The sequence below is a fragment of the Pleurodeles waltl genome, chromosome 7 (genome assembly GCF_031143425.1).
Source record: "Pleurodeles waltl isolate 20211129_DDA chromosome 7, aPleWal1.hap1.20221129, whole genome shotgun sequence".
NCBI classification, from domain to species: domain Eukaryota; kingdom Metazoa; phylum Chordata; class Amphibia; order Caudata; family Salamandridae; genus Pleurodeles; species Pleurodeles waltl.
The window spans coordinates 1,122,177,487-1,122,203,011 of record NC_090446.1 but is presented as its reverse complement, the minus strand read 5'-3'; the positions used below and the strand labels follow the sequence as shown (position 1 = coordinate 1,122,203,011).

The following is a 25,525-nucleotide window of genomic DNA, read 5'->3' as shown; positions in this document are numbered from 1 at the left end:
GGTGGTGTTTCAATGATGGCAGTTAAATAGATTTTTCAAAACACCTGGGGTGTTGTTAGACTGAGAAGTTGATGGGACACCTGTGAAAGGCAGCTTTACTTGTCTGCTTTTAGTTGATGTAGATTGTATGTCCTGTTTAACAACCTTTGGTTTCAACAAGGACATTAGAGAGATATTGGGACACTGCCTGGGATGCTTGTCCTCTCTCTATTTTGAAAATTTGCCATGCCAACTAAGGGCCAAGGCAGACGTTTAGTTTTAGCCTTGCCCAACTCTAATTTTCCAAACCTAGAGCATACATTTGGCGCAGATTGTAATACTTTGTTAGTACTACCTGTTGTTCCCTTAAGAGTGCATATATTGTGAACAAACAAGATGGCCAAATTATATCGTAGGAGTCTGCCACACCAGGTCCTTCACTCGTAAGAACAGTGGGACTGAAGCATGATGGATTAACTAGTTCCCTTAAATGCAGCCATTTCAAACTTTAATCACCACAGCTGGGGACTCTTTAAAGGTGATATGAACTTCTTTTATACCTGAGTGGGAGCGACAAACATGTAGAATATGTGTCGTATTTTTAGAAAGTGTTTGTAGCTATTGGTTAACAGCACTCCTGTGCAACCCCGTTGGCCTAATGGGTAAGGCAGTCAAATACTCACAAATGGATTGTGGGTTTGAGTTCTTTCTGGGGAGGAAGAAGATGTATTTTTGAGATGTTTATCTAGTTTCCAAAGCGTCTTCTTTCTTAACAACATTAGCACTGAAGCGTGCTGATAAAATAACCAATTCCAACAAACTTTACTCCGCCACCTGTTCAAATACCACAGCAGAGCATTTTCTCCACTGCTAGGATAGGAATGGAGAAATGTGCTTGTTTTATGTCTGAGCAGAAAAGATATATGTTTGAATGGATGTGTGGGATAAAAAACACCCTGTCGTATGTTGTAAAGGTATTGCAAGTTGTGGAGTAGCTTAGTGATCACATAGAGGAAAGTGGGTGAAGACAGAATTCCTCTGTGGGGTGAATGAACTCGGAGGTGACTTGCGTTATCCTTTTTATGTATGACAAAGGTACTTTATTTCTTACTGCACATTTCAATGCCATCACTCAAAAAAACCAAAAAATTCCTAGTCTTTTGTTGTTTCATATGGAAGATTATGTTTTCAGGCATGGAGAATGAAAGCAGAAGCTGTAGTGCTGAATTAGACGTTCTCACAAACCATGTAATAATTTGTTCAAAAAAAGGCATGACATTTCTGACTCATATTAAAAATGATGTGGAAATATGCAGATAGAGTCTATCTTTCCAGTAATGATCTACAGTGTGCAAAAAGTAAACCTTTTGCCATAAGTATCTCCTTTCTGCTAAGCACCGATCATTAAAAATCTCTCCATAAATATGTATATCAGAAGAAGGAAATGCTAGTTTGGGTTGATGTTGTTAGAACTGCAAGTGCAGTTGTATTCCTTGAGCTGCCATGATGTTTCGTGCTGGCTCGAGCAGTGGGCATTTTGTTGTGACATGTGAAGTGAAGTTAGGAGAGTTTAGCGTCCGCATTGTGTTGTTCTTCCAGGTGAGGGTATATTAGATATTTGAATAGTTGTAAGGACTTTAAAGAGAGGGGAGTTATCCATGGATTGCTTGTTGTGAATGTATTGTATAAGTGATTCCATAGACTTCAACTGCGGTAGAGACCACATGATAGGGAGTGGATCTTGTATTTGGAGGACAGGGGAAAGCAGTATCATCATGCCCCAGTGGCCTAATGGATAAAGCACTGGCCTCCTAAGCCAGTGATTGTGGGTTCAAGTCCCATCTGGGGTGAAACTCTATACGTTCAGCTCTTGACTTTTACATTTTCAAAGCACAAACCACACAATTCAGCCCTTTCTGTACATAGACTTTGCAGCTATGGAACATCAATCTACCTTCAAAACACAAGTGTTGGAACTCAAAAACATTTGCCTACATATCCTACTCTTGGGCCCAGTCTGGAGAATGGGATTTCAACCTACCTTTCTGGCTAGACATTTTTTATGTACTCCTTTGGATAGCACTCGCAGGCAGTCTCCCATTTAGCATTAAAACTTACTTATTTCACCGCTTGAATGTATAAACTGTTGAATAATTAAAAATACCATGTGAAACTGCTATGTTGATAAAGAAGTATTTCTCGAAAAAAGTGGAGCAGATGGGAAGACAGTGCACCCTATTTTATGCTACTATCGCTGGGCCCCTAGTCTTAGAAACCAAACTGAGTTTAGGGAGGGCAGGGTGGTGTTTCAATGATGGCAGTTAAATAGATTTTTCAAAACACCCGGGGTGTTGTTAGACTGAGAAGTTGATGGGACACCTGTGAAAGGCAGCTTTACTTGTCTGCTTTTAGTTGATGTAGATTGTATGTCCTGTTTAACAACCTTTGGTTTCAACAAGGACATTAGAGAGATATTGGGACACTGCCTGGGATGCTTGTCCTCTCTCTATTTTGAAAATTTGCCATGCCAACTAAGGGCCAAGGCAGACGTTTAGTTTTAGCCTTGCCCAACTCTAATTTTCCAAACCTAGAGCATACATTTGGCGCAGATTGTAATACTTTGTTAGTACTACCTGTTGTTCCCTTAAGAGTGCATATATTGTGAACCAACAAGATGGCCAAATTATATCGTAGGAGTCTGCCACACCAGGTCCTTCACTCGTAAGAACAGTGGGACTGAAGCATGATGGATTAACTAGTTCCCTTAAATGCAGCCATTTCAAACTTTAATCACCAGAGCTGGGGACTCTTTAAAGGTGATATGAACTTCTTTTATACCTGAGTGGGAGCGACAAACATGTAGAATATGTGTCGTATTTTTAGAAAGTGTTTGTAGCTATTGGTTAACAGCACTCCTGTGCAACCCCGTTGGCCTAATGGGTAAGGCAGTCAAATACTCACAAAGGGATTGTGGGTTTGAGTTCTTTCTGGGGTGGAAGAAGATGTATTTTTGAGATGTTTATCTAGTTTCCAAAGCGTCTTCTTTCTTAACAACATTAGCACTGAAGCGTGCTGATAAAATAACCAATTCCAACAAACTTTACTCCGCCACCTGTTCAAGTACCACAGCAGAGCATTTTCTCCACTGCTAGGATAGGAATGGAGAAATGTGCTTGTTTTATGTCTGAGCAGAAAAGATATATGTTTGAATGGATGTGTGGGATAAAACACACCCTGTCGTATGTTGTAAAGGTATTGCAAGTTGTGGAGTAGCTTAGTGATCACATAGAGGAAAGTGGGTGAAGACAGAATTCCTCTGTGGGGTGAATGAACTCGGAGGTGACTTGCGTTATCCTTTTTATGTATGACAAAGGTACTTTATTTCTTACTGCACATTTCAATGCCATCACTCAAAAAAAACAAAAAATTCCTACTCTTTTGTTGTTTCATATGGAAGATTATGTTTTCAGGCATGGAGAATGAAAGCAGAAGCTGTAGTGCTGAATTAGACGTTCTCACAAACCATGTAATAATTTGTTCCAAAAAAGGCATGACATTTCTGACTCATATTAAAAATGATGTGTAAATATGCAGATAGAGTCTATCTTTCCAGTAATGATCTACAGTGTGCAAAAAGTAAACCTTTTGCCATAAGTATCTCCTTTCTGCTAAGCACCGATCATTAAAAATCTCTCCATAAATATGTATATCAGAAGAAGGAAATGCTAGTTTGGGTTGATGTTGTTAGAACTGCAAGTGCAGTTGTATTCCTTGAGCTGCCATGATGTTTCCTGCTGGATCGAGCAGTGGGTATTTTGTTGTGACATGTGAAGTGAAGTTAGGAGAGTTTAGCGTCCGCATTGTGTTGCTCTTCCAGGTGAGGGTATATTAGATATTTGAATAGTTGTAAGGACTTTAAAGAGAGGGGAGTTATCCATGGATTGCTTGTTGTGAATGTATTGTATAAGTGATTCCATAGACTTAAACTGCGGTAGAGACCACATGATAGGGAGTGGATCTTGTATTTGAAGGACAGGGGAAAGCAGTATCATCATGGCCCCAGTGGCCTAATGGATAAAGCACTGGCCTCCTAAGCCAGTGATTGTGGGTTCAAGTCCCATCTGGGGTGAAACTCTGTACGTTCAGCTCTTGACTTTTACATTTTCAAAGCACAAACCACACAATTCAGCCCTTTCTGTACATAGACTTTGCAGCTATGGAACATCAATCTACCTTCAAAACACAAGTGCTGGAACTCAAAAACATTTGCCTACATATCCTACTCTTGGGCCCAGTCTGGAGAATGGGATTTCAACCCACCTTTCTGGCTAGACATTTTTTATGTACTCCTTTGGATAGCACTCGCAGGCAGTCTCCCATTTAGCATTAAAACTTACTTATTTCACCGCTTGAATGTATAAACTGTTGAATAATTAAAAATACCATGTGAAACTGCTATGTTGATAAAGAAGTATTTCTCGAAAAAAGTGGAGCAGATGGGAAGACAGTGCACCCTATTTTATGCTACTATCGCTGGGCCCCTAGTCTTAGAAACCAAACTGAGTTTAGGGAGGGCAGGGTGGTGTTTCAATGATGGCAGTTAAATAGATTTTTCAAAACACCCGGGGTGTTGTTAGACTGAGAAGTTGATGGGACACCTGTGAAAGGCAGCTTTACTTGTCTGCTTTTAGTTGATGTAGATTGTATGTCCTGTTTAACAACCTTTGGTTTCAACAAGGACATTAGAGAGATATTGGGACACTGCCTGGGACGCTTGTCCTCTCTCTATTTTGAAAATTTGCCATGCCAACTAAGGGCCAAGGCAGACGTTTAGTTTTAGCCTTGCCCAACTCTAATTTTCCAAACCTAGAGCATACATTTGGCGCAGATTGTAATACTTTGTTAGTACTACCTGTTGTTCCCTTAAGAGTGCATATATTGTGAACCAACAAGATGGCCAAATTATATCGTAGGAGTCTGCCACACCAGGTCCTTCACTCGTAAGAACAGTGGGACTGAAGCATGATGGATTAACTAGTTCCCTTAAATGCAGCCATTTCAAACTTTAATCACCACAGCTGGGGACTCTTTAAAGGTGATATGAACTTCTTTTATACCTGAGTGGGAGCGACAAACATGTAGAATATGTGTCGTATTTTTAGAAAGTGTTTGTAGCTATTGGTTAACAGCACTCCTGTGCAACCCCGTTGGCCTAATGGGTAAGGCAGTCAAATACTCACAAATGGATTGTGGGTTTGAGTTCTTTCTGGGGTGGAAGAAGATGTATTTTTGAGATGTTTATCTAGTTTCCAAAGCGTCTTCTTTCTTAACCACATTAGCACTGAAGCGTGCTGATAAAATAACCAATTCCAACAAACTTTACTCCGCCACCTGTTCAAATACCACAGCAGAGCATTTTCTCCACTGCTAGGATAGGAATGGAGAAATGTGCTTGTTTTATGTCTGAGCAGAAAAGATATATGTTTGAATGGATGTGTGGGATAAAACACACCCTGTCGTATGTTGTAAAGGTATTGCAAGTTGTGGAGTAGCTTAGTGATCACATAGAGGAAAGTGGGTGAAGACAGAATTCCTCTGTGGGGTGAATGAACTCGGAGGTGACTTGCGTTATCCTTTTTATGTATGACAAAGGTACTTTATTTCTTACTGCACATTTCAATGCCATCACTCAAAAAAACCAAAAAATTCCTAGTCTTTTGTTGTTTCATATGGAAGATTATGTTTTCAGGCATGGAGAATGAAAGCAGAAGCTGTAGTGCTGAATTAGACGTTCTCACAAACCATGTAATAATTTGTTCAAAAAAAGGCATGACATTTCTGACTCATATTAAAAATGATGTGGAAATATGCAGATAGAGTCTATCTTTCCAGTAATGATCTACAGTGTGCAAAAAGTAAACCTTTTGCCATAAGTATCTCCTTTCTGCTAAGCACCGATCATTAAAAATCTCTCCATAAATATGTATATCAGAAGAAGGAAATGCTAGTTTGGGTTGATGTTGTTAGAACTGCAAGTGCAGTTGTATTCCTTGAGCTGCCATGATGTTTCGTGCTGGCTCGAGCAGTGGGCATTTTGTTGTGACATGTGAAGTGAAGTTAGGAGAGTTTAGCGTCCGCATTGTGTTGTTCTTCCAGGTGAGGGTATATTAGATATTTGAATAGTTGTAAGGACTTTAAAGAGAGGGGAGTTATCCATGGATTGCTTGTTGTGAATGTATTGTATAAGTGATTCCATAGACTTAAACTGCGGTAGAGACCACATGATAGGGAGTGGATCTTGTATTTGGAGGACAGGGGAAAGCAGTATCATCATGGCCCCAGTGGCCTAATGGATAAAGCACTGGCCTCCTAAGCCAGTGATTGAGGGTTCAAGTCCAATCTGGGGTGAAACTCTGTACGTTCAGCTCTTGATTTTTACATTTTGAAAGCACAAACCACACAATTCAGCCCTTTCTGTACATAGACTTTGCAGCTATGGAACATCAATCTACCTTCAAAACACAAGTGTTGGAACTCAAAAACATTTGCCTACATATCCTACTCTTGGGCCCAGTCTGGAGAATGGGATTTCAACCTACCTTTCTGGCTAGACATTTTTTATGTACTCCTTTGGATAGCACTCGCAGGCAGTCTCCCATTTAGCATTAAAACTTACTTATTTCACCGCTTGAATGTATAAACTGTTGAATAATTAAAAATACCATGTGAAACTGCTATGTTGATAAAGAAGTATTTCTCGAAAAAAGTGGAGCAGATGGGAAGACAGTGCACCCTATTTTATGCTACTATCGCTGGGCCCCTAGTCTTAGAAACCAAACTGAGTTTAGGGAGGGCAGGGTGGTGTTTCAATGATGGCAGTTAAATAGATTTTTCAAAACACCCGGGGTGTTGTTAGACTGAGAAGTTGATGGGACACCTGTGAAAGGCAGCTTTACTTGTCTGCTTTTAGTTGATGTAGATTGTATGTCCTGTTTAACATCCTTTGGTTTCAACAAGGACATTAGAGAGATATTGGGACACTGCCTGGGATGCTTGTCCTCTCTCTATTTTGAAAATTTGCCATGCCAACTAAGGGCCAAGGCAGACGTTTAGTTTTAGCCTTGCCCAACTCTAATTTTCCAAACCTAGAGCATACATTTGGCGCAGATTGTAATACTTTGTTAGTACTACCTGTTGTTCCCTTAAGAGTGCATATATTGTGAACCAACAAGATGGCCAAATTATATCGTAGGAGTCTGCCACACCAGGTCCTTCACTCGTAAGAACAGTGGGACTGAAGCATGATGGATTAACTAGTTCCCTTAAATGCAGCCATTTCAAACTTTAATCACCACAGCTGGGGACTCTTTAAAGGTGATATGAACTTCTTTTATACCTGAGTGGGAGCGACAAACATGTAGAATATGTGTCGTATTTTTAGAAAGTGTTTGTAGCTATTGGTTAACAGCACTCCTGTGCAACCCCGTTGGCCTAATGGGTAAGGCAGTCAAATACTCACAAAGGGATTGTGGGTTTGAGTTCTTTCTGGGGTGGAAGAAGATGTATTTTTGAGATGTTTATCTAGTTTCCAAAGCGTCTTCTTTCTTAACAACATTAGCACTGAAGCGTGCTGATAAAATAACCAATTCCAACAAACTTTACTCCGCCACCTGTTCAAGTACCACAGCAGAGCATTTTCTCCACTGCTAGGATAGGAATGGAGAAATGTGCTTGTTTTATGTCTGAGCAGAAAAGATATATGTTTGAATGGATGTGTGGGATAAAACACACCCTGTCGTATGTTGTAAAGGTATTGCAAGTTGTGGAGTAGCTTAGTGATCACATAGAGGAAAGTGGGTGAAGACAGAATTCCTCTGTGGGGTGAATGAACTCGGAGGTGACTTGCGTTATCCTTTTTATGTATGACAAAGGTACTTTATTTCTTACTGCACATTTCAATGCCATCACTCAAAAAAAACAAAAAATTCCTAGTCTTTTGTTGTTTCATATGGAAGATTATGTTTTCAGGCATGGAGAATGAAAGCAGAAGCTGTAGTGCTGAATTAGACGTTCTCACAAACCATGTAATAATTTGTTCAAAAAAAGGCATGACATTTCTGACTCATATTAAAAATGATGTGGAAATATGCAGATAGAGTCTATCTTTCCAGTAATGATCTACAGTGTGCAAAAAGTAAACCTTTTGCCATAAGTATCTCCTTTCTGCTAAGCACCGATCATTAAAAATCTCTCCATAAATATGTATATCAGAAGAAGGAAATGCTAGTTTGGGTTGATGTTGTTAGAACTGCAAGTGCAGTTGTATTCCTTGAGCTGCCATGATGTTTCCTGCTGGCTCGAGCAGTGGGCATTTTGTTGTGACATGTGAAGTGAAGTTAGGAGAGTTTAGCGTCCGCATTGTGTTGTTCTTCCAGGTGAGGGTATATTAGATATTTGAATAGTTGTAAGGACTTTAAAGAGAGGGGAGTTATCCATGGATTGCTTGTTGTGAATGTATTGTATAAGTGATTCCATAGACTTAAACTGCGGTAGAGACCACATGATAGGGAGTGGATCTTGTATTTGGGGGACAGGGGAAAGCAGTATCATCATGGCCCCAGTGGCCTAATGGATAAAGCACTGGCCTCCTAAGCCAGTGATTGTGGGTTCAAGTCCCATCTGGGGTGAAACTCTGTACGTTCAGCTCTTGACTTTTACATTTTCAAAGCACAAACCACACAATTCAGCCCTTTCTGTACATAGACTTTGCAGCTATGGAACATCAATCTACCTTCAAAACACAAGTGTTGGAACTCAAAAACATTTGCCTACATATCCTACTCTTGGGCCCAGTCTGGAGAATGGGATTTCAACCTACCTTTCTGGCTAGGCATTTTTTATGTACTCCTTTGGATAGCACTCGCAGGCAGTCTCCCATTTAGCATTAAAACTTACTTATTTCACCGCTTGAATGTATAAACTGTTGAATAATTAAAAATACCATGTGAAACTGCTATGTTGATAAAGAAGTATTTCCCGAAAAAAGTGGAGCAGATGGGAAGACAGTGCACCCTATTTTATGCTACTATCGCTGGGCCCCTAGTCTTAGAAACCAAACTGAGTTTAGGGAGGGCAGGGTGGTGTTTCAATGATGGCAGTTAAATAGATTTTTCAAAACACCCGGGGTGTTGTTAGACTGAGAAGTTGATGGGACACCTGTGAAAGGCAGCTTTACTTGTCTGCTTTTAGTTGATGTAGATTGTATGTCCTGTTTAACAACCTTTGGTTTCAACAAGGACATTAGAGAGATATTGGGACACTGCCTGGGATGCTTGTCCTCTCTCTATTTTGAAAATTTGCCATGCCAACTAAGGGCCAAGGCAGACGTTTAGTTTTAGCCTTGCCCAACTCTAATTTTCCAAACCTAGAGCATACATTTGGCGCAGATTGTAATACTTTGTTAGTACTACCTGTTGTTCCCTTAAGAGTGCATATATTGTGAACCAACAAGATGGCCAAATTATATCGTAGGAGTCTGCCACACCAGGTCCTTCACTCGTAAGAACAGTGGGACTGAAGCATGATGGATTAACTAGTTCCCTTAAATGCAGCCATTTCAAACTTTAATCACCACAGCTGGGGACTCTTTAAAGGTGATATGAACTTCTTTTATACCTGAGTGGGAGCGACAAACATGTAGAATATGTGTCGTATTTTTAGAAAGTGTTTGTAGCTATTGGTTAACAGCACTCCTGTGCAACCCCGTTGGCCTAATGGGTAAGGCAGTCAAATACTCACAAAGGGATTGTGGGTTTGAGTTCTTTCTGGGGTGGAAGAAGATGTATTTTTGAGATGTTTATCTAGTTTCCAAAGCGTCTTCTTTCTTAACAACATTAGCACTGAAGCGTGCTGATAAAATAACCAATTCCAACAAACTTTACTCCGCCACCTGTTCAAGTACCACAGCAGAGCATTTTCTCCACTGCTAGGATAGGAATGGAGAAATGTGCTTGTTTTATGTCTGAGCAGAAAAGATATATGTTTGAATGGATGTGTGGGATAAAACACACCCTGTCGTATGTTGTAAAGGTATTGCAAGTTGTGGAGTAGCTTAGTGATCACATAGAGGAAAGTGGGTGAAGACAGAATTCCTCTGTGGGGTGAATGAACTCGGAGGTGACTTGCGTTATCCTTTTTATGTATGACAAAGGTACTTTATTTCTTACTGCACATTTCAATGCCATCACTCAAAAAAAACAAAAAATTCCTAGTCTTTTGTTGTTTCATATGGAAGATTATGTTTTCAGGCATGGAGAATGAAAGCAGAAGCTGTAGTGCTGAATTAGACGTTCTCACAAACCATGTAATAATTTGTTCAAAAGAAGGCATGACATTTCTGAGTCATATTAAAAATGATGTGTAAATATGCAGATAGAGTCTATCTTTCCAGTAATGATCTACAGTGTGCAAAAAGTAAACCTTTTGCCATAAGTATCTCCTTTCTGCTAAGCACCGATCATTAAAAATCTCTCTATAAATATGTATATCAGAAGAAGGAAATGCTAGTTCGGGTTGATGTTGTTAGAACTGCAAGTGCAGTTGTATTCCTTGAGCTGCTTTGATGTTTCCTGCTGGCTCGAGCAGTGGGCATTTTGTTGTGACATGTGAAGTGAAGTTAGGAGAGTTTAGCGTCCGCATTGTGTTGTTCTTCCAGGTGAGGGTATATTAGATATTTGAATAGTTGTAAGGACTTTAAAGAGAGGGGAGTTATCCATGGATTGCTTGTTGTGAATGTATTGTATAAGTGATTCCATAGACTTAAACTGCGGTAGAGACCACATGATAGGGAGTGGATCTTGTATTTGGAGGACAGAGGAGAGCAGTATCAACGTGGCCCCAGTGGCCTAATGGATAAGGCACTGGCCTCCTAAGCCTGGGATTGTGGGTTCATGTCCCATCTGGGGTGAAACTCTGTACATTCAGCTCTTGACTTTGACATTTTCAAAGCACAAACCACACAATTCAGCCCTTGCTTTACATAGACTTTGCAGCTATGGAACATCAATCTACCTTCAAAACACAAGTGCTGGAACTCAAAAACATTTGCCTACATATCCTACTCTTGGGCCCAGTCTGGAGAATGGGATTTCAACCCACCTTTCTGGCTAGACATTTTTTATGTACTCCTTTGGATAGCACTCGCAGGCAGTCTCCCATTTAGCATTAAAACGTACTTATTTCACCGCTTGAATGTATAAACTGTTGAATAATTAAAAATACCATGTGAAACTGCTATGTTGATAAAGAAGTATTTCTCGAAAAAAGTGCAGCAGATGGGAAGACAGTGCACCCTATTTTATGCTACTATCGCTGGGCCCCTAGTCTTAGAAACCAAACTGAGTTTAGGGAGGGCAGGGTGGTGTTTCAATGATGGCAGTTAAATAGATTTTTCAAAACACCCGGGGTGTTGTTAGACTGAGAAGTTGATGGGATACCTGTGAAAGGCAGCTTTACTTGTCTGCTTTTAGTTGATGTAGATTGTATGTCCTGTTTAACAACCTTTGGTTTCAACAAGGACATTAGAGAGATATTGGGACACTGCCTGGGATGCCTGTCCTCTCTCTATTTTGAAAATTTGCCATGCCAACTAAGGGCCAAGGCAGACGTTTAGTTTTAGCCTTGCCCAACTCTAATTTTCCAAACCTAGAGCATACATTTGGCGCAGATTGTAATACTTTGTTAGTACTACCTCTTGTTCCCTTAAGAGTGCATATATTGAGAACAAACAAGATGGCCAAATTATATCGTAGGAGTCTGCCACACCAGGTCCTTCACTCGTAAGAACAGTGGGACTGAAGCATGATGGATTAACTAGTTCCCTTAAATGCAGCCATTTCAAACTTTAATCACCACAGCTGGGGACACTTTAAAGGTGATTTGAACTTTTTTTATACCTGAGTGGGAGTGATAGAGCGTTCCAACCTAATAAATTACCTGTATCTGGACGCTCTTGGGTCGATGAATCTTTTGACCAAGTGGGGCTCTCTTCACCCGAGAGTAATCAATTTAATCAAATCAATAATCAATAACGAACATAAGCAATGCGTTGATCAACATAACACTTCACAATTAATCCAGAAAACATTTCGGCGAACCATGACCTTTCGGCCATGAATAACCACACCAGTTCATTCAAAGTTAATGAATTTATTTCCCTATATTAACAAAGCTAGCACGATATAAATGTGTCTCAACACCAGATGATATATGTAAATGAACATTAATAGCTGTCCATAACGGCGAAACAGATGCAATCTATGCAGCATTTGAATAACAATGCATTCGATAATAGCAACACAAACCACTAAAACTATAATCTGTAATGGGCTAATTTCATACATTAGTCAGCATAACAAGGTCTCAAATTGCATTGTGCATCAAATGAATCCTCATCTAACCTCAAATTAGCATCTGCATGTAGGACTTCATGCAAAAACAATTTAGCAACATTAATTTGGAAAACTCCTAACTAGGGCTCTTATAAAAAATCAGCAGTTGGTTACCTAAAAAGAAACACAATGCAATTGTACATTTTCCTTTCATATTTACCAAATTCAATCAGCATTCAAGGAAGTCTTTGTCTCACAGGTACCGGTTTCGATCAGCATGGGACGGGGCAAGGGGCAGGGTGGACGGGGCAATTGCCTCACAGCGGCAAGATAAGGACAAAACTACTACTTCATGCAAAGGGGCAAATCAAAGTTAAAGTCTCTAGGGCAAGGATTTCTTAAAGTCTCTTTCTCTCGATTAGAGAAAGCATCAAAGTCTCATTCAAAATGGCGTCGAACATCAATTGGCATCGTTGAAGATGGCAAAATGACGAGGTCGGCAAGATGGGCCATAATGGCTGCAATGTCCTGCAAAATGGCAGGTAATGGCCAATGTCCGGGTAATGGCCAATGCCTAATGGCTGGTTATGGAAAATGTCTATAATGGCTAGAAATGGCTGCTTTCTTCTTGTGCACCGGGTTTAAATAATCAACAGTTCAAAATCCAGTAGGGTCTTCCATTGGAGGGTTCATAGGTTGGCTTCAAATTGTCCAATCAAAAACAACAGTTCACAAGCTTTTACCTAGGCATACATTATCCTTGGAGTCGGGAACGTAAGTTGCAACATATTTTACCAATTAACTCACTTTCAGAGCTTCCATTGTCCGCACCTGCAGATTGACCTTGGAGCAAAGAAGAAGATGCCAGGCTGGCACGAAACCTTAAAGATAAGCATGTGAACCGATCTCACTGGAAAAGTACAGCTTCAAGCAAGAATACACGTTTATTAGCACATTGGAAAAACACGAGCATCTAAACCGTGAGACAAGGCAACTAGGCCAAAGCCTCCACTAAAGTTATGCTAAGGTAAAACATTTCAGACAAGCAAATCATGGCACACGTTTACGGTTATTTCAGACTAGTACAATTCTAATACATCACGTTATATAAAGCACGCTTATAAGTGTTGGCAAACTACTCTGAGGGCACATTTGTCCCCGTACAATCTTTATTAGTTCGGTTAAAGTCACACTTGATTATTGCAGCACTACGTTTATGCGCTAATAAATGTAAAACCTTCATTTCTGCGTCATCAGGAGCGACAAACATGTAGAATATGCGTCGTATTTTTAGAAAGTGTTTGTAGCTATTGGTTAACAGCACTCCTGTGCAACCCCGTTGGCCTAATGGGTAAGGCAGTCAAATACTCACAAAGGGATTGTGGGTTTGAGTTCTTTCTGGGGTGGAAGAAGATGTATTTTGGAGATGTTTATCTAGTTTCCTAAGGGTCTTCCTTCTTAACAACATTAGCACTGAAGCGTGCTGATAAAATAACCAATTCCAACAAACTTTACTCCGCCACCTGTTCAAGTACCACAGCAGAGCATTTTCTCCACTGCTAGGATAGGAATGGAGAAATGTGCTAGTTTTATGTCTGAGCAGAAAAGATATATGTTTGAATGGATGTGTGGGATAAAACACACCCTGTTGTATGTTGTAAAGGTATTGCAAGTTGTGGAGTAGCTTAGTGATCACATAGAGGAAAGTGGGTGAAGACAGAATTCCTCTGTGGGGTGAATGAACTCGGAGGTGACTTGCGTTATCCTTTTTATGTATGACAAAGGTACTTTATTTCTTACTGCACATTTCAATGCCATCACTCAAAAAAAAAAAAAAAATCCTACTCTTTTGTTGTTTCATATGGAAGATTATGTTTTCAGGCATGGAGAATGAAAGCAGAAGCTGTAGTGCTGAATTAGACGTTCTTACAAACCATGTAATAATTTTTTCAAAAAAAGGCATGACATTTCTGAGTCATATTAAAAATGATGTGGAAATATGCAGATAGAGTCTATCTTTCCAGTAATGATCTACAGTGTGCAAAAAGTAAACCTTTTGCCATAAGTATCTCCTTTCTGCTAAGCACCGATCATTAAAAATCTCTCCATAAATATGTATATCAGAAGAAGGAAATGCTAGTTCGGGTTGATGTTGTTAGAACTGCAAGTGCAGTTGTATTCCTTGAGCTGCCATGATGTTTCCTGCTGGCTCGAGCAGTGGGCATTTTGTTGTGACATGTGAAGTGAAGTTAGGAGAGTTTAGCGTCCGCATTGTGTTGTTCTTCCAGGTGAGGGTATATTAGATATTTGAATAGTTGTAAGGACTTTAAAGAGAGGGGAGTTATCCATGGATTGCTTGTTGTGAATGTATTGTATAAGTGATTCCATAGACTTAAACTGCGGTAGAGACCACATGATAGGGAGTGGATCTTGTATTTGGAGGACAGGGGAGAGCAGTATCATCATGGCCCCAGTGGCCTAATGGATAAAGCACTGGCCTCCTAAGCCGGTGATTGTGGGTTCAAGTCCCATCTGGGGTGAAACTCTGTTCATTCAGCTCTTGACTTTTAAATTTTCAAAGCACAAACCACACAATTCAGCCCTTGCTTTACATAGACTTTGCAGCTATGGAACATCAATCTACCTTCAAAACACAAGTGCTGGAACTCAAAAACATTTGCCTACATATCCTACTCTTGGGCCCAGTCTGGAGAATGGGATTTCAACCCACCTTTCTGGCTAGACATTTTTTATGTCCTCCTTTGGATAGCACTCGCAGGCAGTCTCCCATTTAGCATTAAAACATGTACTTATTTCACCACTTGAATGTATAAACTGTTGAATAATTAAAAATACCATGTGAAACTGCTATGTTGATAAAGAAGTATTTCTCGAAAAAAGTGCAGCAGATGGGAAGACAGTGCACCCTATTTTATGCTACTATCGCTGGGCCCCTAGTCTTAGAAACCAAACTGAGTTTAGGGAGGGCAGGGTGGTGTTTCAATGATGGCAGTTAAATAGATTTTTCAAAACACCCGGGGTGTTGTTAGACTGAGAAGTTGATGGGACACCTGTGAAAGGCAGCTTTACTTGTCTGCTTTTAGTTGATGTAGATTGTATGTCCTGTTTAACAACCTTTGGTTTCAACAAGGACATTAGAGAGATATTGGGACACTGCCTGGGATGCTTGTCCTCTCTCTATTTTGAAAATTTGCCATGCCAACTAAGGGCCAAGGCAGACGTTTAGTTTTAGCCTTGCCCAACTCTAATTTTCCAAACCTAGAGCATACATTTGGCGCAGATTGTAATACTTTGTTAGTACTACCTGTTGTTCCCTTAAGAGTGCATATATTGAGAACAAACAAGATGGGCAAATTATATCGTAGAAGTCTGCCACACCAGGTCCTTCACTCGTAAGAACAGTGGGACTGAAGCATGATGGATTAACTAGTTCCCTTAAATACAGCCATTTCAAACTTTAATCACCACAGCTGGGGACTCTTTAAAGGTGATATGAACTTCTTTTATACCTGAGTGGGAGCGACAAACATGTAGAATATGTGTCGTATTTTTAGAAAGTGTTTGTAGCTATTGGTTAACAGCACTCCTGTGCAACCCTGTTGGCCTAATGGGTAAGGCAGTCAAATACTCACAAAGGGATTGTGGGTTTAAGTTCTTTCTGGGGTGGAACAAGATGTGGTTTGGAGATGTTTATCTAGTTTCCTAAGGGTCTTCTTTCTTAACAACATTAGCACTGAAGCGTGCTGATAAAATAACCAATTCCAACAAACTTTACTCCGCCACCTGTTCAAGTACCACAGCAGGGCATTTTCTCCACTGCTAGGATAGGAATGGAGAAATGTGCTTGTTTTATGTCTGAGCAGAAAAGATATATGTTTGAATGGATGTGTGGGATAAAACACACCCTGTCGTATGTTGTAAAGGTATTGAAAGTTGTGGAGTAGCTTAGTGATCACATAGAGGAAAGTGGGTGAAGACAGAATTCCTCTGTGGGGTGAATGAACTCGGAGGTGACTTGCGTTATCCTTTTTATGTATGACAAAGGTACTTTTTTTCTTACTGCACATTTCAATGCCATCACTAAAAAAAAAAAAAAAAAATCCTACTCTTTTGTTGTTTCATATGGAAGATTATGTTTTCAGGCATGGAGAATGAAAGCAGAAGCTGTAGTGCTGAATTAGACGTTCTCACAAACCATGTAATAATTTGTTCAAAAAAAGGCATGACATTTCTAAGTCATATTAAAAATGATGTGTAAATATGCAGATAGAGTCTATCCTTCCAGTAATGATCTACAGTGTGCAAAAAGTAAACCTTTTGCCATAAGTATCTCCTTTCTGCTAAGCACCGATCATTAAAAATCTCTCCATAAATATGTATATCAGAAGAAGGAAATGCTAGTTCGGGTTGATGTTGTTAGAACTGCAAGTGCAGTTGTATTCCTTGAGCTGCTTTGATGTTTCCTGCTGGCTCGAGCAGTGGGCATTTTGTTGTGACATTTGAAGTGAAGTTAGGAGAGTTTAGCGTCCGCATTGAGTTGTTCTTCCAGGTGAGGGTATATTAGATATTTGAATAGTTGTAAGGACTTTAAAGAGAGGGGAGTTATCCATGGATTGCTTGTTGTGAATGTATTGTATAAGTGATTCCATAGACTTAAACTGCGGTAGAGACCACATGATAGGGAGTGGATCTTGTATTTGGAGGACAGAGTAGAGCAGTATCAACGTGGCCCGAGTGGCCTAATGGATAAGGCACAGGCCTCCTAAGCCTGGGATTGTGGATTCAAGTCCCATCTGGGGTGAAACTCTGTACATTCAGCTCTTGACTTTTACATTTTCAAAGCACAAACCACACAATTCAGCCCTTGCTTTACATAGACTTTGCAGCTATGGAACATCAATCTACCTTCAAAACACAAGTGCTGGAACTCAAAAACATTTGCCTACATATCCTACTCTTGGGCCCAGTCTGGAGAATGGGATTTCAACCCACCTTTCTGGCTAGACATTTTTTATGTACTCCTTTGGATAGCACTCGCAGGCAGTCTCCCATTTAGCATTAAAACATGTACTTATTTCACCGCTTGAATGTATAAACTGTTGAATAATTAAAAATACCATGTGAAACTGCTATGTTGATAAAGAAGTATTTCTCGAAAAAAGTGCAGCAGATGGGAAGACAGTGCACCCTACTTTATGCTACTATCGCTGGGCCCCTAGTCTTAGAAACCAAACTGAGTTTAGGGAGGGCAGGGTGGTGTTTCAATGATGGCAGTTAAATAGATTTTTCAAAACACCCGGGGTGTTGTTAGACTGAGAAGTTGATGGGACACCTGTGAAAGGCAGCTTTACTTGTCTGCTTTTAGTTGATGTAGATTGTATGTCCTGTTTAACAACCTTTGGTTTCAACAAGGACATTAGAGAGATATTGGGACACTGCATGGGATGCTTGTCCTCTCTCTATTTTGAAAATTTGCCATGCCAACTAAGGGCCAAGGCAGATGTTTAGTTTTAGCCTTGCCCAACTCTAATTTTCCAAACCAAGAGCATACATTTGGCGCAGATTGTAATACTTTGTTAGTACCACCTGTTGTTCCCTTAAGAGTGCATATATTGAGAACAAACAAGATGGCCAAATTATATCGTAGGAGTCTGCCACACCAGGTCCTTCACTCGTAAGAACAGTGGGACTGAAGCATGATGGATTAACTAGTTCCCTTAAATGCAGCCATTTCAAACTTTAATCACCACAGCTGGGGACTCTTTAAAGGTGATATGAACTTCTTTTATACCTGAGTGGGAGCGACAAACATGTAGAATATGTGTCGTATTTTTAGAAAGTGTTTGTAGCTATTGGTTAACAGCACTCCTGTGCAACCCCGTTGGCCTAATGGGTAAGGCAGTCAAATACTCACAAAGGGATTGTGGGTTTGAGTTCTTTCTGGGGTGGAAGAAGATGTATTTTGGAGATGTTTATCTAGTTTCCTAAGGGTCTTCCTTCTTAACAACATTAGCACTGAAGCATGCTGATAAAATAACCAATTCCAACAAACTTTACTCCGCCACCTGTTCAAGTACCACAGCAGAGCATTTTCTCCACTGCTAGGATAGGAATGGAGAAATGTGCTTGTTTTATGTCTGAGCAGAAAAGATATATGTTTGAATGGATGTGTGGGATAAAACACACCCTGTCGTATGTTGTAAAGGTATTGCAAGTTGTGGAGTAGCTTAGTGATCACATAGAGGAAAGTGGGTGAAGACAGAATTCCTCTGTGGGGTGAATGAACTCGGAGGTGACCTGCGTTATCCTTTTTATGTATGACAAAGGTACTTTATTTCTTACTGCACATTTCAATGCCATCACTCAAAAAAAACCAAAAAATTCCTAGTCTTTTGTTGTTTCATATGGAAGATTATGTTTTCAGGCATGGAGAATGAAAGCAGAAGCTGTAGTGCTGAATTAGACGTTCTCACAAACCATGTAATAATTTGTTCAAAAAAAGGCATGACATTTCTGAGTCATATTAAAATTGATGTGGAAATATGCAGATAGAGTCTATCTTTCCAGTAATGATCTACAGTGTGCAAAAAGTAAACCTTTTGCCATAAGTATCTCCTTTCTGCTAAGCACTGATCATTAAAAATCTCTCCATAAATATGTATATCAGATGAAGGAAATGCCAGTTCGGGTTGATGTTGTTAGAACTGCAAGTGCAGTTGTATTCCTTGAGCTGCCATGATGTTTCCTGCTGGCTCGAGCAGTGGGCATTTTGTTGTGACATGTGAAGTGAAGTTAGGAGAGTTTAGCGTCCGCATTGTGTTGTTCTTCCAGGTGAGGGTATATTAGATATTTGAATAGTTGTAAGGACTTTAAAGAGAGGGGAGTTATCCATGGATTGCTTGTTGTGAATGTATTGTATAAGTGATTCCATAGACTTAAACTGCGGTAGAGACCACATGATAGTGAGTGGATCTTGTATTTGGAGGACAGGGGAGAGCAGTATCAACATGGCCCCAGTGGCCTAAAGGATAAAGCACTGGCCTCCTAAGCCTGTGATTGTGGGTTCAAGTCCCATCTGGGGTGAAACTCTGTACATTCAGCTCTTGACTTTTACATTTTCAAAGCACAAACCACACAATTCAGCCCTTGCTTTACATAGACTTTGCAGCTATGGAACATCAATCTACCTTCAAAACACAAGTGCTGGAACTCAAAATAATTTGCCTACATATCCTACTCTTGGGCCCAGTCTGGAGAATGGGATTTCAACCCACCTTTCTGGCTAGACATTTTTTATGTCCTCCTTTGGATAGCACTCGCAGGCAGTCTCCCATTTAGCATTAAAACATGTACTTATTTCACCACTTGAATGTATAAACTGTTAAATAATTAAAAATACCATGTGAAACTGCTATGTTGATAAAGAAGTATTTCTCGAAAAAAGTGCAGCAGATGGGAAGACAGTGCACCCTATTTTATGCTACTATCGATGGGCCCCTAGTCTTAGAAACCAAACTGAGTTTAGGGAGGGCAGGGTGGTGTTTCAATGATGGCAGTTAAACATATGTTTCAAAACACCCAGGGTGTTGTTAGACTGAGAAGTTGATGGGACACCTGTGAAAGGCAGCTTTACTTGCCTGCTTTTAGTTGATGTAGATTGTATGTCCTGTTTAACAACCTTTGGTTTCAACAAGGACATTAGAGAGATATTGGGACACTGCCTGGGATGCTTGTCCTCTCTCTATTTTGAAAATTTGCCATGCCAACTAAGGGCCAAGGCAGACGTTTAGTTTTACCCTTGCCCAACTCTAATTTTCCAAACCTAGAGCATACATTTGGCGCAGATTGTAATACTTTGTTAGTACTACCTGTTGTTCCCTTAAGAGTGCATATATTGAGAACAAACAAGATGGCCAAATTATAACGTAGGAGTCTGCCACACAAGGTCCTTCACTCAAAAGAACAGTGGGACTGAAGCATGATGGATTAACTAGTTCCCTTAAATGCAGCCATTTCAAACTTTAATCACCACAGCTGGGGACTCTTTAAAGGTGATATGAACTTCATTTATACCTGAGTGGGAGCGACAAACATGTAGAATATGTGTCGTATTTTTAGAAAGTGTTTGTAGCTATTGGTTAACAGCACTCCTGTGCAACCCCGTTGGCCTAATGGGTAAGGCAGTCAAATACTCACAAAGGGATTGTGGGTTTGAGTTCTTTCTGGGGTGGAAGAAGATGTATTTTGGAGATGTTTATCTAGTTTCCTAAGCGTCTTCCTTCTTAACAACATTAGCACTGAAGCGTGCTGATAAAATAACCAATTCCAACAAACTTTACTCCGCCACCTGTTCAAGTATCACAGCAGAGCATTTTCTCCACTGCTAGGATAGAAATGGATAAATGTGCTTGTTTTATGTCTGAGCAGAAAAGATATATGTTTGAATGGATGTGTGGGATAAAACACACCCTGTCGTATGTTGTAAAGGTATTGCAAGTTGTGGAGTAGCTTAGTGATCACATAGAGGAAAGTGGGTGAAGACAGAATTCCTCTGAGGGGTGAATGAACTCGGAGGTGACTTGCGTTATCCTTTTTATGTATGACAAAGGTACTTTATTTCTTACTGCACATTTCAATGCCATCACTCAAAAAAAACAAAAAATTCCTAGTCTTTTGTTGTTTCATATGGAAGATTATGTTTTCAGGCATGGAGAATGAAAGCAGAAGCTGTAGTGCTGAATTAGACGTTCTCACAAACCATGTAATAATTTGTTCAAAAAAAGGCATGACATTTCTGAGTCAGATTAAAAATGATGTGTAAATATGCAGATAGAGTCTATCTTTCCAGTAATGATCTACAGTGTGCAAAAAGTAAACCTTTTGCCATAAGTATCTCCTTTCTGCTAAGCACCGATCATTAAAAATGTCTCTATAAATATGTATATCAGAAGAAGGAAATGCTAGTTCGGGTTGATGTTGTTAGAACTGCAAGTGCAGTTGTATTCCTTGAGCTGCTTTGATGTTTCCTGCTGGCTCGAGCAGTGGGCATTTTGTTGTGACATGTGAAGTGAAGTTAGGAGAGTTTAGCGTCCGCATTGTGTTGTTCTTCCAGGTGAGGGTATATTAGATATTTGAATAGTTGTAAGGACTTTAAAGAGAGGGGAGTTATCCATGGATTGCTTGTTGTGAATGTATTGTATAAGTGATTCCATAGACTTAAACTGCGGTAGAGACCACATGATAGGGAGTGGATCTTGTATTTGGAGGACAGGGGAGAGCAGTATCAACGTGGCCCCAGTGGCCTAATGGATAAGGCACTGGCCTCCTAAGCCAGGGATTGTGGGTTCAAGTCCCATCTGGGTTGAAACTCTGTACATTCAGCTCTTGACTTTTACATTTTCAAAGCACAAACCACACAATTCAGCCCTTGCTTTACATAGACTTTGCAGCTATGGAACATCAATCTACCTTCAAAACACAAGTGCTGGAACTCAAAAACATTTGCCTACATATCCTACTCTTGGGCCCAGTCTGGAGAATGGGATTTCATCCCACCTTTCTGGCTAGACATTTTTTATGTCCTCCTTTGGATAGCACTCGCAGGCAGTCTCCCATTTAGCATTAAAACATGTACTTATTTCACCACTTGAATGTATAAACTGTTGAATAATTAAAAATACCATGTGAAACTGCTATGTTGACAAAGAAGTATTTCTCGAAAAAAGTGCAGCAGATGGGAAGACAGTGCACCCTACTTTATGCTACTATCGCTGGGCCCCTAGTCTTAGAAACCAAACTGAGTTTAGGGAGGGCAGGGTGGTGTTTCAATGATGGCAGTTAAATAGATTTTTCAAAACACCCGGGGTGTTGTTAGACTGAGAAGTTGATGGGACACCTGTGAAAGGCAGCTTTACTTGTCTGCTTTTAGTTGATGTAGATTGTATGTCCTGTTTAACAACCTTTGGTTTCAACAAGGACATTAGAGAGATATTGGGACACTGCCTGGGATGCTTGTCCTCTCTCTATTTTGAAAATTTGCCATGCCAACTAAGGGCCAAGGCAGACGTTTAGTTTTAGCCTTGCCCAACTCTAATTTTCCAAACCAAGAGCATACATTTGGCGCAGATTGTAATACTTTGTTAGTACTACCTGTTGTTCCCTTAAGAGTGCATATATTGAGAACAAACAAGATGGCCAAATTATATCGTAGGAGTCTGCCACACCAGGTCCTTCACTCGTAAGAACAGTGGGACTGAAGCATGATGGATTAACTAGTTCCCTTAAATGCAGCCATTTCAAACTTTAATCACCACAGCTGGGGACTCTTTAAAGGTGATATGAACTTCTTTTATACCTGAGTGGGAGCGACAAACATGTAGAATATGTGTCGTATTTTTAGAAAGTGTTTGTAGCTATTGGTTAACAGCACTCCTGTGCAACCCCGTTGGCCTAATGGGTAAGGCAGTCAAATACTCACAAAGGGATTGTGGGTTTGAGTTCTTTCTGGGGTGGAAGAAGATGTATTTTGGAGATGTTTATCTAGTTTCCTAAGGGTCTTCCTTCTTAACAACATTAGCACTGAAGCGTGCTGATAAAATAACCAATTCCAACAAACTTTACTCCGCCACCTGTTCAAGTACCACAGCAGAGCATTTTCTCCACTGCTAGGATAGGAATGGAGAAATGTGCTTGTTTTATGTCTGAGCAGAAAAGATATATGTTTGAATGGATGTGTGGGATAAAACACACCCTGTCGTATGTTGTAAAGGTATTGCAAGTTGTGGAGTAGCTTAGTGATCACATAGAGGAAAGTGGGTGAAGACAGAATTTCTCTGTGGGGTGAATGAACTCGGAGGTGACTTGCGTTATCCTTTTTATGTATGACAAAGGCACTTTATTTCTTACTGCACATTTCAATGCCATCACTCAAAAAAACCCAAAAAATTCCTAGTCTTTTGTTGTTTCATATGGAAGATTATGTTTTCAGGCATGGAGAATGAAAGCAGAAGCTGTAGTGCTGAATTAGACGTTCTCACAAACCATGTAATAACTTGTTCAAAAAAAGGCATGACATTTCTGAGTCATATTAAAATTGATGTGGAAATATGCAGATAGAGTCTATCTTTCCAGTAATGATCTACAGTGTGCAAAAAGTAAACCTTTTGCCATAAGTATCTCCTTTCTGCTAAGCACTGATAATTAAAAATCTCTCCATAAATATGTATATCAGAAGAAGGAAATGCTAGTTCGGGTTGATGTTGTTAGAACTGCAAGTGCAGTTGTATTCCTTGAGCTGCCATGATGTTTCCTGCTGGCTCGAGCAGTGGGCATTTTGTTGTGACATGTGAAGTGAAGTTAGGAGAGTTTAGCGTCCGCATTGTGTTGTTCTTCCAGGTGAGGGTATATTAGATATTTGAATAGTTGTAAGGACTTTAAAGAGAGGGGAGTTATCCATGGATTGCTTGTTGTGAATGTATTGTATAAGTGATTCCATAGACTTAAACTGCGGTAGAGACCAAATGATAGGGAGTGGATCTTGTATTTGGAGGACAGGGGAGAGCAGTATCAACATGGCCCAGTGGCCTAATGGATAAAGCACTGGCCTCCTAAGCCAGTGATTGTGGGTTCAAGTCCCATCTGGGGTGAAACTCTGTACATTCAGCTCTTGACTTTTACGTTTTCAAAGCACAAACCACACAATTCAGCCCTTGCTTTACATAGACTTTGCAGCTATGGAACATCAATCTACCTTCAAAACACAAGTGCTGGAACTCAAAAACATTTGCCTACATATCCTACTCTTGGGCCCAGTCTGGAGAATGGGATTTCAACCCACCTTTCTGGCTAGACATTTTTTATGTCCTCCTTTGGATAGCACTCGCAGGCAGTCTCCCATTTAGCATTAAAACATGTACTTATTTCACCACTTGAATGTATAAACTGTTGAATAATTAAAAATACCATGTGAAACTGCTATGTTGATAAAGAAGTATTTCTCGAAAAAAGTGCAGCAGATGGGAAGACAGTGCACCCTATTTTATGCTACTATCGCTGAGCCCCTAGTCTTAGAAACCAAACTGAGTTTAGGGAGGGCAGGGTGGTGTTTCAATGATGGCAGTTAAATAGATTTTTCAAAACACCCGGGGTGTTGTTAGACTGAGAAGTTGATGGGACACCTGTGAAAGGCAGCTTTACTTGTCTGCTTTTAGTTGATGTAGATTGTATGTCCTGTTTAACAAACTTTGGTTTCAACAAGGACATTAGAGAGATATTGGGACACTGCCTGGGATGCTTGTCCTCTCTCTGTTTTGAAAATTTGCCATGCCAACTAAGGGCCAAGGCAGACGTTTAGTTTTAGCCTTGCCCAACTCTAATTTTCCAAACCTAGAGCATACATTTGGCGCAGATTGTAATACTTTGTTAGTACTACCTGTTGTTCCCTTAAGAGTGCATATATTGAGAACAAACAAGATGGCCAAATGATATCGTAGGAGTCTGCCACACCAGGTCCTTCACTCGTAAGAACAGTGGGACTGAAGCATGATGGATTAACTAGTTCCCTTAAATGCAGCCATTTCAAACTTTCATCACCACAGCTGGGGACTCTTTAAAGGTGATATGAACTTCTTTTATACCTGAGAGGGAGCGACAAACATGTAGAATATGTGTCGTATTTTTAGAAAGTGTTTGTAGCTATTGGTTAACAGCACTCCTGTGCAACCCCGTTGGCCTAATGGGTAAGGCAGTCAAATACTCACAAAGGGATTGTGGGTTTGAGTTCTTTCTGGGGTGGAAGAAGATGTATTTTGGAGATGTTTATCTAGTTTCCTAAGCGTCTTCCTTCTTAACAACATTAGCACTGAAGCGTCCTGATAAAATAACCAATTCCAACAAACTTTACTCCGCCACCTGTTCAAGTACCATAGCAGAGCATTTATTCCACTGCTAGGATAGGAATGGAGAAATGTGCTTGTTTTATGTCTGAGCAGAAAAGATATATGTTTGAATGGATGTGTGGAATAAAACACACCCTGTCGTATGTTGTAAAGGTATTGCAAGTTGTGGAGTAGCTTCGTGATCACATAGAGGAAAGTGTGTGAAGATAGAATTCCTCTGTGGGGTGAATGAACTCGGAG

The 25,525-nt window shown here is 40.2% G+C and overlaps 5 non-coding genes across 5 annotated transcripts; all 5 read left to right on the top strand.

Annotated features, from left to right (window-relative positions):
- The first annotated feature begins 1,756 nt into the window (after nucleotides 1-1,756).
- On the top strand, nucleotides 1,757-1,829 carry TRNAR-CCU (transfer RNA arginine (anticodon CCU)). The gene has a single exon. It is a non-coding gene; the product is annotated as a tRNA-Arg (tRNA).
- A 2,206-nt stretch (nucleotides 1,830-4,035) lies between these two features.
- On the top strand, nucleotides 4,036-4,108 carry TRNAR-CCU (transfer RNA arginine (anticodon CCU)). The gene has a single exon. It is a non-coding gene; the product is annotated as a tRNA-Arg (tRNA).
- A 4,485-nt stretch (nucleotides 4,109-8,593) lies between these two features.
- Nucleotides 8,594-8,666, top strand: TRNAR-CCU (transfer RNA arginine (anticodon CCU)). Its single transcript has one exon. It is a non-coding gene; the product is annotated as a tRNA-Arg (tRNA).
- A 6,169-nt stretch (nucleotides 8,667-14,835) lies between these two features.
- Nucleotides 14,836-14,908, top strand: TRNAR-CCU (transfer RNA arginine (anticodon CCU)). The gene has a single exon. It is a non-coding gene; the product is annotated as a tRNA-Arg (tRNA).
- A 6,771-nt stretch (nucleotides 14,909-21,679) lies between these two features.
- Nucleotides 21,680-21,753, top strand: TRNAR-CCU (transfer RNA arginine (anticodon CCU)). The gene has a single exon. It is a non-coding gene; the product is annotated as a tRNA-Arg (tRNA).
- Nucleotides 21,754-25,525: the final 3,772 nt, after the last annotated feature.